Source organism: Triticum urartu, chromosome 7A (genome assembly GCF_056163025.1).
Source record: "Triticum urartu cultivar PI428250 chromosome 7A, HENAU_Tu73, whole genome shotgun sequence".
Lineage (NCBI taxonomy): Eukaryota > Viridiplantae > Streptophyta > Magnoliopsida > Poales > Poaceae > Triticum > Triticum urartu.
The window spans coordinates 80,138,666-80,145,994 of record NC_141879.1 but is presented as its reverse complement, the minus strand read 5'-3'; the positions used below and the strand labels follow the sequence as shown (position 1 = coordinate 80,145,994).

Here is a 7,329-nt window from a genome sequence, read left to right as displayed (position 1 = left end):
GAAGAAGCATACTTGGCGATGGCCTGAAAATACATTAAAAAAAACTTAGGAATGGAGATGCGTTGATAGAAAAGACTTAGGAATGGAGATGCGTTGATATCTAATGGTGAGAACATCACCCTCAAAGAAGGAGAGAACGAGACAAACAATGATGCCAACAATAACTAGGATAAACTAGACTTGATGGCGACATGGAGATGCGTTGATAAAAACCAATTTACGTTGGAGATGCGGGGGATCGAACCCCGTGCCTCCCGCATGCAAAGCGGGCGCTCTACCATTTGAGCTACATCCCCTATGTCTGATATGTTTAACCAGATCATTAAACACTGTTACTCCCGCAAAGCAAGCCTAATCGCGACGGGCCAATGTGTGATTTAGGATGACGAGGCCACTTGTATAGGCCTGTTTGTCCGTGGCAGGTTTAGCATCGGCCTCGTAAAAAAGCTCGGTTCAGCGACAAATTAGTCCCACCTCGGCTGGAGGGAGCGAGCGCATGGATGCGAGGTCTTTAAGATGGGAAGGGGTACGTCCTGGTAAAAGCATGATCCTTCAAGCAGCAAAAGGGAAATGTGGAGTGCTACAGGCTCGCTTAATTATGCGAGAGGGGTGCCCGCCCCAATAAGCCTGTTACGACACTGGGGCATCCCCATGTTTTACCATCTAATCCTAAATGCACAATTTAAAATGCCCAAATTCTTCTTGGTGCATGCGCGCTATTCTGTCCTCGCGAGCGGCCGCTCGTGCGCCGTTGGATCTGATCCAGGAGCCACCTGGTCGGGCGACACGCCCACCCTGGCCACTACGACATTTCCCCGCAGCCATCCTCTCCCCCATTGCCCGATCCCCACCGCCACGTACGCACGAGAGATGCGGATGCGCGCGGCCACCAGTTCCATTGCCTCCGGCGACCGCCGCTGACCGGCCACCGGAGTGCGTCACCGTCCCCCACGCCGGCTCCCTTCCTCTTCTCCTACCCGCGGCGGCTCCCTCGCTGGTTTCCAGCCCCGATCCCGCAGGAATCATTCGCTGCCGACTTCATCTCCCCAGCCTTTGGCTTCCTCGACTGTACTTAAGTGACTCTGGTTGAATTCACAGTTTCACAAAACAACCTTAGCCAAGGATTTCATTACCGTGGTCCGGCACCATCTCCAGTAGTAACATGAAGTGTTGTCGTTGTTGCACGCTTTGATCACATGAAAAAAAGTTGGAAATTTGTGCAGGAATCTCATATCTTACCCCCGTTTAGTTTGGACTTGCTAGTACTACTCTGTCTCTCTTTATTCGTACTCCCTCCGTCCGGGTTTATTAGGCCTAAAGACAACTTCTCTTAAATCAAGACACATAGTAATTTGCTCACATTAATTCTTCCACTCCACTCTCAATGCACTCTCTCACATGCATGCAGCCAATGAAAAAACACACATGAAGTGTATTAATTTTTCAGCCATGGCACCAACAACAATAGCTTTCAATGTAACCAATGAAATGATTGCATGCATGCACCTTTCCAACACGGGCCTTATAAAAATGGACATGCTTGTGATGCTAAGAGGCCTAATAAACCCGGACGAAGCGAGTATTTGCTATTTTATCAGTTGTTTGGACTTTCATGTGGATGATGGGGTGTTGTTCCTGATGTCGTTTCCTCGTTGTTGGTATGATACCAGGGTCTGGATGTTTTCATGGTGAGATCGGCTGCAGATTGAGTCGTCGATTCACTCTAAAATGTGTTAGGTTGCTCAGAGAATTGGGGATCTGCGTGTAAGTTGATCTATTATTTACTATTTTTTTGTTGGCATCTATAGTAGTTACAGTTGTACATATAGTAGTCCTAGTTGTCACATGCATGACCACAGAGTTGCACAATTTGGTCCGCATATGAATTGTTTTTGGAGGTTCTCATGCCCCCCCGTGAACTTGCATGCTTTTGTCGGTGCAGTCGCACATGCATGTCCATAGAGCTACACAATCTCATCCGGATAGTCGCACATGAGTTATCGTGGGAGGTGCTCACACATGGCTGCGGAGTTGCATATTTTTATCAGCACAGTCATATATGCATGGCCACAGAGTTGCACGATCTCGTCCGCATAGTCGCACATGAATTGTCATGGGAGGTGCTCACGCCCGGCTGCGGAGTTGGCTACATAACATGATGATACTAAGTTGCACACACGGTGATACTAAGTTGGCTACATAACATGCGCTTGCATTGAATGCCCGGTACCTCAAAATTTATTCAGTACCCATAACTTCCAAACGTCATGTTGAAATTAAGATCTTATTTCACCGTTAAAACTCTTGCAACGTGCTTCGAAATTAGATCCTGTATGGGTATGTTTCGTTAAAAAAATTGTACAATTTAGTCTCCGTTTTATGCAACTGCCTAGCAGTCGATGTGCAACTACATGATAGTGGATGTGCAACTTTTCGCCTACCCGTATATGTGTAGTTTTCACTAGTGGGCGCCTCCACCCCCAAACTACCTCCTTCTCTAGTGAGATGTGCAAATTCATGTGTTGTGCACGCCAACTGCCTAGTAGTTGATGTGCAACTTTCTACCTTTCCGTGGTTGTGTTTCATTGTTTGCTGCATCGGCCAACTGTCTAGCTGTGGATGTGCAACTTCAGATACTGCCACAGCCAACTATTTTATGAGTGACGTGCAACTTTCCTTCATACCCCGTGGATGTGTAATTTCCCTACTAGCACCCGGTCCAAACCACCCCTCTAGTACAATGTGCAACTTAATTTCACGCCCTGTTTATATGCAACTTCTCACTACCCTCATGATTATATGACTTTTCACTACCCCTCGTGAATGTGAAATTTTCATCATCCAACTATCCCTGCCTATGAGATATGCAACTTCATATGTTGCTCCGGCCAACTGCCTAGCAGACTTTGTGCAACTCCGTTTGTTGCCCCCGCCAACTGAAACTGCATATCCACAAATAGGGAGGGGAGGGAGTTGCACATCGAGTAATAGACGGTTGTCTCTAACAACACTCTAAGTTGCACATATCACTGGTAGGGGAGATGGGGCAGGGTATGTCAACTAAAAAAACCTACACATCCACGAGTAGGGACAATGGTTGCACATCAAATACTAGATAATTGGTCGGAGCAGTAGACTAGTTGCACATCAAGTTGTTGTGGTTGCTAGGTTGCAACCTCATATGAAATTAGATCATGCATCTCCAAAAACTGGTGTTGAAACAAGTTGCACCATGTAGTACTAAAGTTGCACAATGCAGTACTGAGGTTGCACCATATAGCATTAAAGTTGGCATAAAAAAAAATTCATCGAAACATATCCATGCGGGATCTAGTTTTAAAGATCTCACCACGAAAAATCCAACGATGAAAACGGATCTGAATTCCGACGCGCGGTTTGGAGGATATGCCTTTTTCAAAATATGAAAACCGAAACAAATGCATATGTGATCTGTTTTTCCCAACTGATGTGACTGGCGTAAATGCATTAAATGCCAAAGAAGACATGCGCTAGCGGACGAAAATTACACACATGCATGTCTATAAAAAGTGAACGCTGACAATTCCTAAATAGTAATTAAGGTTATAACAATTAAGAGATAAAAAATTGCTATTTTAGGCCGGCCGCTCGCGCAGGCAGCGAGCAGCCGGCCGCTACGTATACTCGTCCTTTAAAACGTTTTTCATTTCAAAAGATTTTGTTTTTTATCTATTTTTCCTTGGTTTTGATTTACCTGGTTTTAGTAACTTTATTATTTTAAACAAGTTCTATATTTTATTTTTGCTTTTGTTTCTCCTTGTTTGTTGATTTTATTCTCTCGAAACCCTTGCCTAGATCTGTTGATACCGCTGCAGCTCGCGAGCAACAACATTAGCCCTATGCATCGCTGCCGCAGCTTGATTCGATTTTTTTTTCTGAGTGAAGCCAAAAAAACCGGTCTTAGAAAATCTTGAAAATTTCAGAATTTGTTTGCCTGAATTGTTTGGACTAATTTGAAATTGTATTGTTATGGCACGTGAGGACATCTCCAACGTCGACCCGCAAATTCCTTCCCGCATTTGTCCGCGAACACAGGACCAGTCCACGGACACTGATGGCGGAGGCTGCCATCCAACCTGGCCCGCATACATTTCAATCACTCTTTGAACTAACCGGACGAAATACATGCAAACACAGTGGATTTCATACAAACCGAACAAAACTCATTACATTTTCAAAACTAAAAAGGTACCGAACAAAGATAAAACTAGTCTGCATCCAGCACTGCCGGATATCCATTCCGACGACATGGATACGTATGACTATTCTATGGCCGGCCGCGACAGATCTCCATTATCTTTCCCATGTCTGGCAGCCCCTGAGGTATATATGCTTCAGCGCAAAGCACTGCTCGCTTCCTCACCGCTCATCGAGTGGATCCGCTGGCTGATGCTTCAACTAGAGGGGAAGGGTGCCTATGATGCAAGGGTCAGAGTTGGTTTTGGGGTAGGGGGACGATGGTGGCCTGCCAGAGGGCAAGACACCGGCTGCATACGCCGGCATCGCCTTGGTGGTGGCCTTCATGGGACCCAAGCCGCGGCGGCCTCCTGTGTTCTACTTCTCGATGATGGTTGTGGGTGCGGACGTGCTGGGTGCCGCCTCGTCGAGTTCGTAGCCGGCTTCTTTCTTTGCAAAAAGGGCGTGGTTACGCGCACATTGACACCGGATAGCGTGGTCGCAAGCACGGGAGGCGCGGTACGACACGACGTCGTCCACGGCAGCCACGATGCACGTGTCGCCGTGCTTCCCCCGATGCCGGCCTGGAGCAACTCACCACTCCTTCATTAGCTGAATCACGCACCGGCTAGTAGTTTCAACCTCCACGAGCTGGCCTATAGTGGCTCGATGGAGGAGGAACAAACAGTTGCCTGGCTCGTGACCGGAAGGCTCGACGGGCCACCCAACCGGCTTTATGCATGAGAACTCTTCTTCCTGCTCGTCGCATGCCATGGAGAAAAAATTTCAAGGAGGAAATGGGGAGCGGAGGTGTGGTGCGGTTCTTGCCCGGCGTCTGGTATCGTTTAAATAGCGAGCGGACGCGAGGAGCCAACTGACATTGTGTTTAATGCTGGCTAGCTTGCGAACAGACGTAGTCAGAGTAGGTCACTACTAGGAAAAGGGCTATAGATGAAATTGACACTAATGGCGCACCAGAGAAGTGGTGCGCCACTACTATATACTAATGCCGCACCATGTGGTGATGCGCCATTAGTGTGGAAGACACTAATGGCGCACCAGGCACAAGGTGCGCCACAAGTAACAATTTTTTTTCATTTTTCCAAACATACTAATGGCGCTCCCGGCAAAGTGCGCCATTAGTAGTTCTAACTAGTAATGGCGCACCAGCCATAGAGTGCGCCACTACTGTATTTTTTATTCTGTTTTTTGCAAAACTGCTAATGGCGCACGGCCAGCAGGTGCGCCATTAGTATGTTGGGTTACTAATGGCGCATGGCTGTATGGTGCGCCATTAGTAACCTAGGACCAGCTAGATATTTTAGACAGCCACACCTACACACTCACTTTCCCCACTTCATTCCCTCCACCTCCTTCTCCAAACTTGTCGGCTGCCTCCTCCTCCTCACCTCATTTGCACCAATAAATTCATCAAAATTAAGTGGTGAAATTACCTTTTTTTGATAGGTAAGTAAGGGGAAAGCTATTTTCATGTTGTAGATCTACTTTTTTTCTCCCTAGCTCGCTCCAACAACGTGCACATGCACTTTTTGTGGCCTAGCTAGATCTATATATGTTTGTGGTGTTGCATATATGTTTGTGTTTGCAGGTACCGGTATTTGAAATGCAATAGTTGCAAATATTTTGCCGGAATGTTGATTCATTTCCGTTTCGGCGAGAATTTTGGCACTATGCATTCTTTTTGGTCCTAATTTTAGGGAAAGTCATGCCAATTTTTTTCTTGGTTCTAAAATATGTTTTGCTCTACCTCGCAGGCGACCATGGTCCGCACGATGACCGAAGGCTTCGTGAATAGGTTTTTGAGCTCCGCGAAGGCCGAGATGCTTCAAAAGAACGATACGGAGATAAGATGTCCGTGTCGAAGATGCAAGCTGAAGAGCCTTATTGCGGACCCGGATTCCGGCCAGGTGCGGGACCACCTGCTCTTGCGTGGTTTCATGGATGGCTATCGGTGGCAAGGTGATGAAGATGACTATGAAGTCGTCCATGGGGGCCGGGCAAGAAATAAGGAAGGGCAGCAAGACAACCACCGCGGCGAGGGCGGGCGAGAAGACGAAGAATCTCCAGGACATGATCACGACGGTGATGCTGTACACAGTCATCATGTAGAAGATGCCGGACATGATGATGAGGAAGATCAAGACGAAGGGCATGATCATGAAGATGAAGATGCCGGAGCAGACGACGATGGAGGCTGGGTGCAGGACTCTCATATTCAAGAGCTGCTTCTCAAGCAGACGGATAACGCAAGAGCTGCCGCCCGAGAGAAAGCCAAGCTGGATCAACTGGAGATAGGCGCGGTTACTCCATTGTATGAAGGATGTAGGCCCGAGGATACCCGTCTGAAAGTAACGCTCATGGCTCTGGAGATGAAGGTAAAACACAAAATGACTGACACATGCTTCGACGAGAACATGTCATTCTGGCACGAACGTCTTCCCAAGGGGAACAAGTGCTCGACCAGTTTTGAGGAGGCGAAGAAAATCGTGTGTCCTCTGGATTTACCGCACGTGAAATACCATGTGTGCATGAACAATTGCATCATTTATCGGGACGAGCACGCGGAGTCTACCATATGTCCAGTGTGCGGCGTCACTCGATACAAGAAGAGGAAGAAAGCTCCTCGAAAAGTGGTGTGGTACTTTCCGATCACTCCTCGTTTGCAGCGGTATTTCGCGGACCCTAAGGTAGCAAAGCTCCTGCGTTGGCACGCGGATAGGGAGGAGAAGAAGCGGGAAGATGACGGAAATGATCCGGAGATAAATAAAAAAGACAAGATGTTTAGTCACCCTCAGGATGCGAGCCAGTGGCAAGCGTTGAACTTCGAAGACCCAAAATTTGGGAATGATCCAAGGAACATCGTGCTGGGAGCGAGCACCGATGGAGTCAATCCGTTTGGCATCCAGAGAAGCACACATAGCACCTGGCTTGTGTTTGTGTGGATGTACAACCTTCCCCCTGGTTGTGCATGAAGAGAAAGTACATTCACATGAGTATGCTAATTGAAGGGCCCAAACAACCAGGGAACGACATCAATCTGTATCTGGGGCTGCTGAAAGAGGAGTTAGACACGCTGTGGAAAACGCCAGCCAA

General features: G+C 47.5%; 2 non-coding genes across 2 annotated transcripts; one reads left to right on the top strand and one right to left on the bottom strand.

The window, feature by feature from the left end:
* Positions 1-223: 223 nt before the first annotated feature.
* TRNAA-UGC (transfer RNA alanine (anticodon UGC)) lies at positions 224-296 on the bottom strand. The gene has a single exon. It is a non-coding gene; the product is annotated as a tRNA-Ala (tRNA).
* Positions 297-565: 269 nt separating this feature from the next.
* On the top strand, positions 566-671 carry LOC125526112 (small nucleolar RNA Z279/snoR105/snoR108). Its single transcript, XR_007291573.1, has one exon. It is a non-coding gene; the product is annotated as a small nucleolar RNA Z279/snoR105/snoR108 (small nucleolar RNA).
* Positions 672-7,329: the final 6,658 nt, after the last annotated feature.